Source organism: Mercenaria mercenaria, unplaced genomic scaffold, assembly GCF_021730395.1.
Source record: "Mercenaria mercenaria strain notata unplaced genomic scaffold, MADL_Memer_1 contig_722, whole genome shotgun sequence".
NCBI lineage: Eukaryota > Metazoa > Mollusca > Bivalvia > Venerida > Veneridae > Mercenaria > Mercenaria mercenaria.
The window spans coordinates 42,150-55,985 of NW_026463618.1; positions in this window are offsets into that span (position 1 = coordinate 42,150).

The window sequence follows — 13,836 nt, forward strand, 5'->3', positions numbered from 1 at the left end:
AAGGCCCAGGCGAGACTCCTTAAGGAGACCCCATCTGAAGGCTCCAAACCGGAGATCAGTCCAGAAACCCCCCAAACCAAGACTCAAAACCCAATGATTTTCTCCTGGACTCCTCCCCCAAAGACTTCTGTCGGGTACTCCAGTCTGCCTACTCAATCTTGACCGCACTTTGAATAATACCTGTTATAAAATATAATTCAAAATATCCTTTAAAAGGGGTGGCCAAGTTTTCAAAAATTTAACTACCCAATTGCGTTACCTTACTCAGGGGCATTTAAAAAATTAAAGTCATTTCTACCATACTGAATCATAAAAAACTTCAAAAAGGGGCTTTTTAACAACTTCGCAAAAGAAAACAGCTCAACACAGTTTTACCATTTGGAAGCTGAAAAAAGGGAAAAAAGTATTAGCCAATATGTATTGGGGGAGAGGGGCTCTGTTCCAAAAAAGACAAAACTTTTAACCGACGGGGGGGGGTTGCCTTCCCGAAAATTTGCCAAAATAATTAAAATCCAAAAAATTGGGTTTATTTTTAAAAAGGAAAAAAAATTTTATAAATCATCTATTTAAAAAATGCCCAAAAGGGGTAAAAAAAAAAAAAAAAAAAAAAAAATGTTTTTTTCCGGTACCCCCCCTATCCTAAATTTTTTGGGGCCCCACCCCAAATGTTTTTAGGCCCTTTGGGGAAAAATGTTTTCAACTTTTTAAAAAAAAAATGCAAAAAGTCTTTTTTTCCTTTAAAAAATGGCCCTGTTGTTAAAAAATCAACTTACGATGCTCTAAAGGCATAAACCCCCTTTTTTGTAATCATTTTTTGACAAAAAAAATTTCAAAAATTCCCTTAAAAAAAAAATTTCCAAAAAAAAGAAAATTCCCACCTACCCACCCAATTTTTTTAGCTGTTTTCGGAAACAAAATTTTTTTTTAGGCCTAATGATTTTTAGGTATTCAACATCTTTGAGAAATTTTTAAAAATTTAAAATTTTGAATTTTTAAAATAATTCTGAAAGGGGAGGAATTTGTCAGAAAATTTTTTAAGGACATTTAAAATTTAAAATTTAATTTTAAAAAATTTTTCAAAAAATTGTTAGGGCAATATCAAAAACAATGTTTTCCCCAAAAATAAGTATATTCTTATAAAATATAAATTCACAGCTTACTAAAACTAAAAAAAAATTAAAACACTCTTTTTCTCAGTTTTTTTCAAAAAATGACAATTTTTAGCTGCAAATCATGAGAAAAATACAGACCTAATTTTTAAACCCATAAAGTATAACCCTATGCTACAAAGAAACATGAAAAAAAAAGATACCTACATGAAACCATTTTCTGCAACAAAAAAAAATTTTTAATATGAATTTATAGTAGCTTTCAATTTTCAAAATGCCCCAGGTCAAAAATTTTTTGATAAATTTTTTTAAATACCAATTCCTTTTGGGGGGAAACTTATTAAACGACATGTTTCAAAATTTGATCTAAAATTTTGTTTTAAAATTCTATAATTTTATTCTTTTTTTGCAAGAATATTTTTTAAACTTAGCCTTTTTTATGAAATCTGAAATCTTACTTAAAAATCACCTCCCTAATCCAAAAATATAATAACAGGCATATATAAAATTTTTAAAACTGAAAAAATATTCTCAGAAACCAAAATTTTACCCAAAAATATTTGAAAAAAAAAGAAGTAGCAAAGAGCGAAACTCTGGTCCTTTTTTTCTCAGTAATCAAGTATTTGAAGTAGGCGCCAACATGCAGCATATTAAATAAATTTAAGATTTTTTAATTCATTTTATTTTGAATAAATGAAAGTACTTTTTTACAACGTAATGAAACATTTACCCAGGGAATATTGGTAGATGAAAAAGAATTTTTAATAAAATTAAATTATTTATTGAAATCTAAAAACTTTAAAGTGCCCTAAATATATTAATTTATTACCTTTTTCCCCGTGGAAATAAGCAAGACAGAAGGTCGAACAAAACAGCAAAACAACACACTCTGATCTCCATGAGATTGCTAAGTAAAATATTATTAATATTACGCGCCTAATTACAAAGGGCCTTAAATATACATTCGCCCCGTGTCGGTGGGCAAAATCAGGTCCCTTTGATGTTTTCGGGAATATTCCTGTCATCAAGCGCGTGCCGCAAGCGCGGGGCCCCCCGCTGTATGTAAAAAATCAGCATCATGGACGGTTTCATTCCATTTTTAAAAATTTAAATCAAATTTAAATATTTATTTTTTTTACAACGTTTTTATAAAAAAAGTTTATGAAATTTATTATGAAAATTATAAAATGATGTAAAAAAAATAAAAGATTACAGATCTTTAAAAAAAAATTAAATCAAACAATTTAACAGAATTGCATAATTTAAAATGGGCTCGCCTAAAGTAAAATTCACCCCTTAACATTCGAGATCCACCTTTTTAGCGTTCGAATTTTCTATGATATTTCAAACTTACTTTCAAAATTATTAAAATATTTAATATCACAAGGAAGGGATGGTCTTCCCGTGTAGAAGATTCTTTCCCGCGATTTAAACTTGGTCGAAAGAGAATCCGGATCAGTGACGGGGTTTTTTTAAAAAGAAGGGGCCGCCAAAAATTGCTAACGGGAAGACGTTTTTCACTTTTTCAGATCTTTTAAAAAAAGTTTTATAAATTTAAACGATCCGGGGACTGCAGATTGTTAAAAATTAAAGTGTAGATCTATGTATATTGTAGGTAGGCCCACTTCCTTCTGCCTTTTTTAAACAAAGTTTAAACTGTCAAAAACATAATACTGGTTGGGAACCAATTTCCGGACAGTACCAGTTTCCGGACACATGTAATATCCGCTTTGTTTCTTTGTTATTCATGTAATTGTTTCATCTAGATCATTTAGATGTTTGTTCCTCATGTCTACAACAAACCACTATTTTATAAAGTTGTATAATGTTTTGGTTTTTGATGATAACTCACCAGCGTTTACAAAACAACTTTCTGTCTTAACGGGGCATGAAGATAGCATTGCGCATGCGCAGTAGTTCACACATGCCAAGGTATCAAGTGGGGAAGAAATAATCAAACAACATAATGATTGTCTGCTGATAACATGTTCTACTTTTAATTTCACGCTAAAAGTTACGTAAGATGCAGGGCTGTCGATTTTTGATTAGTCTAATTCTATTCTATATGTACTGGAATTATCAAGAATTCGTATAAGACGAAATTCGAGTTTTTACAGTCAACCTCTGTTTGCTTTCGTAGTTGCTATTGAACGTCGGGTTATGTTTCATGTGCAAATTTGAAGAGATGAATGATAAAGAAATGTGTAGAAATAGTTTAATTACTTATTTTGATATCAAATTAACAACAAAACACCGTCAAAATATTTGTCCGGATACTGGTGTACCTGACGGGAAAAATAACATATTTTAGTGCCCCATTTGAGGCCCCATGGAACCTATATTTTACGTTATAACGCGATGCTGATTACTACATCGGATGTGGAAGGAGCTGAAGTTTTTACAGTGTGGTCTTCATTTATGTCAAATATTTATTTAGGGAATAATGGAGCCGAAATATGAAAATGTGTCCGGAAAATGGTTCCCAACCAGTATAGATCTTTCTATACTGTATTAGGGGATTCTGTTTTTTATCTTTGATATTTTATTTTATAAGATTGAAAGTACATGTCTTCAGGTAAGAAATGAGGTATAGATCTTAAAAATATTCCTATTAGTTTTTGAGATATGTGCTTTTGAAAACTGGAGAGGTGATACAATTTTGTGAAAATATCAAGTAAAAATGGCAACAAAATGGTTAAAATCTCAAGGGTTCAAATTTAGACAAGCATTATATGCTAGTGGATTTTCGGGGTTTTTTTTCAGCCATTTTTAAGCCGTTATTCGGCTATATTCCCAATGCCAAAAAGTATGTATTTTTCCCAAAATTAATGCAAAAATTCGCAATCTAGATCTACATTCTGAAGAAAATTTCATCAAAATTGCATAGAAATTGACCAAGTTATGGACAATTTTGTATTGGATGTATGTTAAAGATGTTCTACAATGTGAAAGAAGTGTATGAAAAAGTGCTTACACACATCTAGCTAAAAAAATTCAGCTCAGAGATGTTTATATGCTGTTATTGATCTCTGCTAATTTCAGCTAGAACAAACTATTGTTAAATTTGACCCCTGATCACTGTAAAATAGCACATTAGCAGAGGTAATGCATTTTACTTTCACTGTGTACAGCAAAAGTAAAAGCTATATAATCCGTCACATGCTATGACAAGAGTGGGAAATATTTATGATAGAGGGGATTTTTTTGTTTTAAATGTTTTTCTTAATAGGTGAAATTCATGAACTCATAAAAAATATGTAAAAAAACACCACCCATAAAAAATAACATAACTATAAACAAGGGAGATTTTTTTTTTAAATATGACTTCCCAAATTTCATCTAAGAAAAACATTTTAAACAAATGAAATCCCTTCTATCATCTATATATAGCTCATGACGGCTCCCTATGGTCCCACTGAGACTCAATGTTCCCAAATTCATGTAAAATATTTGCATTGAAATATTTCATTTTTTATGCATTATTTAATATTTATACTGAAAGGTGAAACTAGATACCAAAATCATGGTAAAATCATGTGTGAACATTTCACGAGCTTAAAAATCATCAATTCTGAATGACAAGAAAATAATTTTACTAAAAGTAATGATTATACAGATTTTAAAATACTTGCGCATAAACATTGCCTGCGTGTATGTCAGATGTAATGTGTGCAATATTATATGTTTTTCATTTATATGCTATCATTTCTGTTCAGATGCTAGATCTTTTTTATTTAAATGCTATAAATTTATTTATATTCTATATTTATTTATTTAGGTTCATTTTGTTTATTTAGATGATATATTTTTTATTTAAATGCTATACATTATATTTAGAACTTTTCTAAAGAATATTTATTTTATTTAGGTTGAATTTTAGTATCTATTGGATGCCAATTTCTATTGAGATACTATTTTTTTTATTTAACTGAGGTACTATTTTTTTATTTAACTGATATAATTGCATTCTATTTTACCAGGCTTAATATACCAATAAAAAAAATTGTTCTTTCTTCAGTATAAAATTCAGCTACTTCAGAACAGTTTTGTTACAGTTTCTAGATTTCACTCCATTGTAGAACTAATTTCCACAAAATACATCCATACATTTGCTTCAAGAAAACCAAAAGAAAAAGGGGTGTTAAATAGTATGCAGTGAAATGCAAGTAAACGGAAGTCAGCTGCCTGGGTACCCTCATATTGTCACAATAATGGTCAGCAGATTAAACACCCTTTTCATGCTGATATTCACATGTTTTCAAATAAACAACTAAAAACATGTGAATATCAGCATGAAAAGTGTCCTATTTTCTGTAAAATCCATCCCAGGTTGAAACATTGCCTATTTGGCTCCCGATTTACAAGCAAATGTGCGAAAACTGGAAAATTAGGATCTATTTATTACGGACTTCTTACGACTGCACCATGGAAGCACATTTTTTGGCCGAATTACTGCAATCTGTCAATGCAAATGGTGACCCTCAGTAACACTTTGTTGTCACAAGTTTAAAGGTCCAGTAAAACATTGGTTGTGACAACTTTAAAGGCCTAGTAGCACTTCGGTTGTGTGAACCGAAGCGTTACTGTGCCTTCAAATTTGTTACAGCAAAAATGTTACTCTCATTACAGCAAAATTGTTTCTGTGCTATATAAATGGAAAAAAAAATAAGAATATTGCAGCACATTACACACCATAGTCTGGCATTAAATTTGTTTTTTTTTTTGGAATCAGATGTGTCCTTTAATTTGTAGAAAAAATTCTGCTCTATTGCATTTTATTTATTTTTTTTCACTCTTTTCTATCTTTTAATATAACACTAGATATTTGCAAACATGACTCTGAGATTTTTGCGTAAATGCAGAATTTTAGGTTATTTTAAAAATGATGCATTCCTTGAGCAGGTTGAGTATGACATATTGTTAACGTGAGGAAATTTTAACACTGTCCACTGAGGCGTACACTGAGGTTAACAGTATTTTACAAAGATTTATAGAATCGTAGAAATAAGGACATGTGCCAAGTATAGACTATTTGTGCAGCTTGTCCTTTTTTTCCTGAAATTATTGTATATATGCATATCTGTGGTTGGTTAACAACCTGAATACCCGGTGTGATGAAGTATGTTTAAAGTGTTCATTGTTAGCCCACCATCATCAGATGGTGGGCCATTCAAATCACTCTGCGTCCGTGGTCCGTCGTCCTTCCGTCCGTCCGTCCGTTAACAATTTCTCGTTATCGCATCTCCTCAGAAACTACAAGGGGGATTTTGACCAAACTTTGTCAGAATGATGTATTGGTACCCTAGTTGTGTCCCTCTGAAAATCAGACTGGTTCAACAATTTTTGAATGAGTTATGGCCCTTTGTTTATTTCTATAATTTACATAGATTTATATAGGAAAAAACTTTGAAAATCTTCTTGTCCAAAACCACAGAGCCTAGGGCTTTGATATTTGGTATGAAGCATCATCTAGTGGTCCTCTACCAAGATGATTCAAATTATTTCCCTGGGGTCACATGGTTTATATAGACTTATATAGGGAAAATCTTTGAAAAACCTCTTGTTCAAAACCACAGGGCCTAGGGCTTTGATATTTTGTATGTGACATCATCTAGTGGTCTTCTACTAAGATTGTTCAAATTATCCCCCTAGGGTAAAATATGGCCCCGCCCTGGGGGTCATATGGTTTACATAGACTTATATAGGGAAAAACTTTGAAAATCTTCTGGTCCAAACCACAAAGCCTAGGGCTTTGGCATTTGTAATGTAGCATCATCTAGTGGTTCTCTACAAAGCTTGTTCAAATTATCCCCCAAAGGTCAGATATGGCCCCGCCCTGGGGGTCACATGGTTCATATAGACTTGTATATCATAATGGAAAAGCTTTTAAAATCTTCTTGTCAATAACTTACAACATTCAGATTTGGACAACATGTATGGTTTTGAGTGGCAAGATGAACCTTGACACGAGTTGACCTTGATTTTGACCTAGTGACCTACTTTCACATTTCTGTAGCTACAGCCTTCAAATTTGGACCACATGCATAGTTTTGTGCACTGAAAAAAACTTTGACCTTGACATTGACCTAGTGACCTACTTTCACATTTTTGAAGAAAGGCTTCAAATTTGGACCACATGCATAGTTTCGTGTTCTGAAATGAAATTTGACCTTGATTTTGACCTAGTGACCTACTTTCACATTTCTCAAGCTACAACCTTCAAATTTGGACCACATGCATAGTTTTGTGTACCGAAGCAAACCTTGACCTTTACATTGACCTAGTGACCTACTTTCACATTTTTGAAGGTACAGGCTTCAAATTTGGACCACGTGCATAGTTTCGTGTTCTGAAATGAAATTTGACCTTGATTTTGACCTAGTGACCTACTTTCACATTTCTCAAGCTACAGCCTTCAAATTTGGACCACATGCATAGTTTTGTGTACCGAAACAAACCTTGACCTTTACATTGACCTAGTGACCTACTTTCACATTTTTGAAGGTACAGGCTTCAAATTTGGACCACATGCATAGTTCTGTGTTCCGAAATAAAATTTGACCTTCATTATGACCTAGTGACCTACTTTCACATTTCTCGAGCTACAGCCTTCAAATTTGGACAACTTGCATAGTTTTGTGTACCGAAATGAACTTTGACCTTAAGATTGTCCTAGTGACCTACTTTCACATTTCTGTAGCTACAGGCTTCAAATTTAGACCAAAAGCATAGGATTGTGTACCGAAACAAACTTTGACCTTGACATTGACCTAGTGACCTACTTTCACATTTTTGAAGGTACAGGCTTTGAATTTGGACCACATGCATAGATTTGTGTTCTGAAGTGTAATTTGACCTTGATTTTGGCCTAGTGATCTACTTTCACATTTCTCAAGCTACAGCTTTCAAATTTAGACCACTTGCATAGTTTTGTGTACCGAAATAAACTTTGCCCTTAAGATTGACCTAGAGACCTACTTTCAAATTTCTCAAACTACAGCCTTCAAACTTGATGCACACGCATATTTTTGTGTACAAAGAACTTTGTCCTTGAAATTAATCTAGTGACCTACATTCACATTTCTCAAGCTACAGCTTTGCGAATTTGGACCACATGCACAGTGTTGTGTACGGAAATGAAATTTGACCTTGAGCTAGTCATTAAGTCTTGAAAATTGGAACACTCAAAAATGGCACATTGGTGGGCGCCAAGATCACTCTGTGATGATGCAAGTGTGTAGATGCAAGAAATTTCAGAGCCAAAGATGAGTTCAATGGACCATTCCTTCCCCTAGAGACAAGGGCAGCCTTTATTGAGAAGTTTGAAGAGAAAGGTAAACATGATATATATTTTTGCTTGGAGCCTGAGAACATTGTGCTCAGTAGCACTGTATTGGCATAGGTTGCTCTTCAGTTTTGGAGTGCTACTATCATAACATTCACTTTTGAGGAGTTTCGCCCATTGCTCAAACCCTAACAAAAAGTGAAATCATGCAATTAAATTTTGAAGTGGAAACAAAAAACAACCGGTGCACTGTTGGAAGCATTTGTTTGCACTTTTAGTCAAAAATATAAATTCAGTCTATTTATACTGTCATGTAATTTTGAACCAGGATTGTAACATTCTTACATAAACATTCTCCAGCATAGAAACAAAATATGTACAGGGGCTGGGCCTATTACACCCAAGGTCAAGGTCACCAAGGTGTTATACTTTGTTTATTTTTAAGGTTACAGTTTTTCAGCAACCTTTGTTTTTCTGTCATATCTTTGTTATTATTTCTTAATCTTACTGTAGTACACATAAATATTGATCAGCATACAAACACAGTATGTGCAGGGACTGGGTCCATTATACCCAAGGTCAATGGCACAAAGTTGTTATACTTGGAAATATTTTCATGTTATTTTTTTTTTGAAAGCTTCATTTATAGAGATGTCTTTGGAGAATGACTTGAAATTAAAAAAGTTCTTTATAATCCTCATCTGCATAATAGTTACTAACCCCATAACTAATTGTATTTTTGACAGAATTATGCCACTTTTTTACTCTTTAAAAAGATTTTTTTTCAATCTCTGTGTTCTGGATAAAACTTTAATGCAATATAAGATAAAGACTTGAAACTTTAAATGTATCTTTTTCATCATCATCTGCATGATCACCATAACTCTGATTTGTATTTTTTACCAAATTATGCCACCTTTATACTTTTTTTTAACAAACTGTTTTCTGGACATAACTTTGGTACTATATAAGATAACTACTTGAAACTCAAAATATAGCTTGACCATCATCATCTGCATGTGTGGTAACAATCCCAATAATTCCAATTTGTGTTCTTGACAGAATTATGCCCCTTGGTTTATTTTCCTTTTAATATAGAGGTCTGTAATTGCGACACATAATTATATTCATTTTACTGTCAAGTCGCGGAATAGTGGAGTGTGCTATCTTACGGACAGCTCTTATTTACATACATGACTTTGTGCAGGTGCGCAAGTGGTGCGACTTAATTGACGCACTAGGAAATATTGAGCTATGTAATAGTTTTAACATATAACAAAGGTAAATTCTATATTAGTTATGTACTGCATCACATATAATATGATGTAAATTAATATTTATTAAGAAAAATAATGCATGTTTTGCAATGGATCTGATTATTTTGAAAATAATTACATTATCTGACATGTATATGATTGATAGATTTACACTAAACATGAAAAATGAAATCAAAATCATCAGAAGTTTCCTGGGATCAAGTGATGAATATAACTATAAAGTTATTTTCAGTTTACACTTTTATTGTTTATTTGATTTTCAGTGACAGAATTGGCGAACAATAGCAACAACACTAACAGTGAATCTGGGTCCTCAGCAGCCGGTGACACAGGTGCTAAAACTGTCTGGAGTGCTCCAACTTACTAAATATCATCATAGTTTCGATATTTGACTACAGTTGTTTTGTATGAAAGTTGGTCTGAATGTTCATCTTGTTTTAGTTTCCTTTTGGAGCACACTTCTTTTACAGTTTTTACTGCATTTTTTTTTTCAAACCACTGAAGTGATCGTCATAATTAGGCACAGGGCATGCTTTAAAATTTTGTCAGTCGGACGGCCAACATGAAAATAGCTGCCTTGCTTTCATTTAGTCTGTTCACAAACAGCAGTGAAACAGTATACACCCTAACAAAACCATAGGCACTTTTTATTTACATAGAGGATATTGCATACGTGTCTTTTCATATTGAATTTATCAAACAAGTTGAATAAAATATAAAAATGCGAGGCTTTGCATTTTATCAATTTTATTCATCGAGCTTAATAAATTCAATGTGGAAAGTCACAAATGTTATATTCTTTTTAGCTCACCTGTCACATAGTGACAGAGTGAGCTTTTGTGATCACCTGTCGTCCGGACGTCCGTCCGTCTACAATTATTTCTTGTGAACAAGATAGAGACCACATCTTGAAAGCAATTTTGATAAAACTTGTACAAAACTTGTATTGGCTTGATATCTCAATTCCTATCGAAAACTGGCCGGATCCCATCATGGGTTCAAGAATTATTGCCCTATAAAGGTCCAGAATTTGCTATTTTTGTGCGTCAACAATTTCTTGTCTGCATGATAGTGGTTTTATTTATGATTTTATTTTAACCAAACTTGCACACAACTTGTATCACCATAAGATCTTGGTTCTTTTCTTGAACTGGCCAGATCCCATTATGGGTTCTAGAGTTATGGCCCCTGAAAGGGCCAAAATTAGCTATTTTGACCTTGTCTGCACAATAGCAGCTTCATTTATTAATTGATGTTTACCAAACTTGCACACAACTTGTATCACCGTGAGGTCTTGATTCCTTTTTTAAACTGGCCAGATTCCTTAATGGGTTCTAGAGTTATGGCCCCTGAAAGGGCCAGAATTAACTATTTTGACCTTGTCTGCACAATAGCAGCTTCTTTATGATTTGAATTTAACCATACTTACACACAACTTGTGTCACCATAAGATCTTGGTTCCTTTCTTCTACTGGCCAGATTCCTTTATGGGGTTCCAGAGTTATGGCCCCTGAAAGGGCCAAAATTAGCTATTTTGACCTTGTCTGCACAATAGCAGCGTCATTTATGATTTGAACTTAATCAATCTTGCAGAAAACTTGTGTCACCATAAGATCTCAGTTCCTTTCTTGAACCGACCAGATTCCATTATGTGTTCCACAGTTACGGGCCCTGAAAGAGCCAAAATTAGCTTTCTTGACATTTTCTGCACCATAGCAGCTTCATTTATGATTTGATTTTAATCAAACTTGCACAAAACTTGTGTCGCCATATATAAGATCTCGGTTCTGTTCTGGAACTGACCAGATCCCATTACGGGTTCCACAGTTATTGCCCCTTGAAAGGGCCAAAATTAGCTTTTTTGAGTTTGACCTTGTCTGCACCATAGCAGCTTCATTTATGATTTGATTTTAATCAAACTTGCACAAAACTTGTGTCACTATAAGATCTCGATTCCTTTCTAGAATTGACAAGATTCCTTATTGGGTTCCAGAGTTATGGCCCCTGAAAGGGCCAAAATTAGCTATTTTGACCTTTACGGCATAATAGCAGCTTCATTTAATATTTGATTTGAACCAGACTTGCACACAACTTGTATCATCATAAGATCTTGATTCCTTTTTATACGCCCATAGGAACATATTATGTTATCGCCTCGGTGTCTGTCAGTCTGTATGTCTGTTGGTTAGCAATTTCCCTTCTGCCCTGTAACTGTTGAACCCCTGGAATTTCAAAGAAACCTGACGCAGAGCGCATTTGGATGTCTCACTTCAAGGTCAAAGGTCATATGACTTTGTTTGTGTGTATATTGCTCAGCATTTGCGTTTAATTGCAGTGCACTTGTTTTGGTTTGGCAGATCCTTCTTTGGTTGACCTACAATATTTTTTTCAGTTACTTCCCTTTTATGTTACTCAAAATAGCTTATTAAGTAACTTTGTTATTATTGGCCGTAAGGAAAAATCGAGACCACTTTTCTGTGGTACGGATTGTACCTCCAATTTTTAGATGTATTTTGACATATCTATAATTCTCAGTTTGGATCATTTGAAAGATTTAACACATTTATGCATGAAAAGGCTTGATTTTGAACAATGTTCTACATAACTTTCTTCAGGTCTAGCATTTTTTCTGGTATGTACATACTGTTTGTTAGACAACCATGTAAAATGCTCTTTTATACAAGCTTTTGCGTTAAATGGGGATTAATTATTAGTGTGATTTTAGTCAAGTATGTATATGCAACTAGACTTTTGACTTTAAATGAATATAAGTAGACTTTTGACTTTAAATGAAAATTGATATACATGTTATAATTGATTCCAAGCTTAAAAACTGTGTAACAAGTTGTTTTAGACTTTTAGCCAGGCTTTTAAATAATCTTTGAAAGAAGCAGATGCTTTTTGTTTGCTTCACACTGATGAATGGCTCATGAGATAAGGGCCACTAAGTCACCACTGTGGTGGTTAAGTGTATGTTAGTCTGGTTTTGTCTTTTCCATACCTTCCTCATGCCTGGTAGCATCTTAAAAAACTTGTTCACAAAGATGAGTAGATGTGCTCTGGAGAGACGCAGGGTCAAGGTCACACATGGATGTTAAAGGTCAAAATTGACATTAAACTCTTACTTGTATGTTTTCCTTTGCAGTGACCACTCGAGAATGAAAGTGAGCCCTTGGTGAATGAAAGCGAACAACCAAGCAAGAAAGTAAAGGTAATAGATAAAATAATTTACATTGATCAAGTTTTTGCATGTAATTCATGCTCTTGTGTATCAGACTTTCAGAATTTCAGTGTAAATTAAAGTATGATTTGTGGTGAGACAAGAAGCTTTTGAGTGAGTAGTGAAGTTATAATTTCTCAGCAATCCAATAAAAATTACTTTTTTGATTAACAAATGAAATTCTTAAAGAGATTGGCCATCATATTTAGGCAAAAATTATTTTGCATGAAGATAAGTATTATGACACATTATTTATATCAGAAGGTAATATATTGCATTTAAACATGTTTAAAAACTCAAGATCAAGAAAGAAAAGAAATTGAAGCCAGTGCAAGGATTTAAACCTTCGGAGACGTAGAACAATCATTAACACAAAGTTATTGCCAGTAACTTGAACTTGATATTACGTGGGTAAATTTAGAATTATAAATGTATTGAACTCTTCAGTCACTGAGGAAATATAATTATATCTGTCCCAGTACAAACACAATAGAAATTTGATTGAGAAAAGACAAAAAATAGTGTTTTTAATGCATTTAATGTGTCAAGTAATAATTTCAAAGCCCTCTTTACAAAAACAACAAATATTTCCATGTTTATCAAAATTTTCTCTTTTTTAGCTCACCTGTCACAAAGTGACAACGTGAGCTTTTGTGACCACGCAGCGTCCGTCCGTCCGTGTGTGCGTTCGTAAACTTTTGCTTGTGACCACTCTAGATCAAAAACTAGGTCAGTAGGTCTTAAAATAGAAAAACTTTGTGACCTCTCTAGAGGCCATACCATTGAATGGATCTTCATGAAAATTGGCCAGAATGTTTACCTTGATGATATCTCGGTCAAGTTTGAAACTGGGTCACGTGCCATAAAAAACTAGATCAGTAGGTCAAATAATAAAAAACCTTGTGACCTCTCTAGAGGCCATAACTTTCATGGGATCTGTATGAA